This window comes from Ailuropoda melanoleuca, chromosome 17 (genome assembly GCF_002007445.2).
Source record: "Ailuropoda melanoleuca isolate Jingjing chromosome 17, ASM200744v2, whole genome shotgun sequence".
Classification (NCBI taxonomy): Eukaryota; Metazoa; Chordata; class Mammalia; order Carnivora; family Ursidae; genus Ailuropoda; species Ailuropoda melanoleuca.
The window spans coordinates 10,419,754-10,420,129 of NC_048234.1; positions in this window are offsets into that span (position 1 = coordinate 10,419,754).

Here is a 376-nt window from a genome sequence, read left to right on the forward strand (position 1 = left end):
CGGCGACGCCCATTGGCCGGCACGCCCGCCCGTCTCGGACCCCGGCGGAGCGCCGCCCCTTCTCCCGGGCCGTGGACCCCTTCTGCGCCCGCGCGGGGCCCCTTGGGGCTCGGCCGTGCCCGCCGGGGCGCGGGCGGCGGCCCCCAGAGCGTCGTATGGTGGCGCTCTCCGGCAATGTCAAGTTCCCCAACTTTCCCTTAGGCTTCAACTCGGTGGGTGTGTCCCGAGCGGTCGCACTGTCTCCCAACCAGCGCGGCGCACGCAGAGCCCGGGCGGCCCCGGGGATTGGGACCCGACTCTGCCCGGGGCGCCCGCCAGTCTCCCCAACCACGCCTCCCAGCCATTCCACCGCCGGGCGCGGCGCGTTGAGAACCTG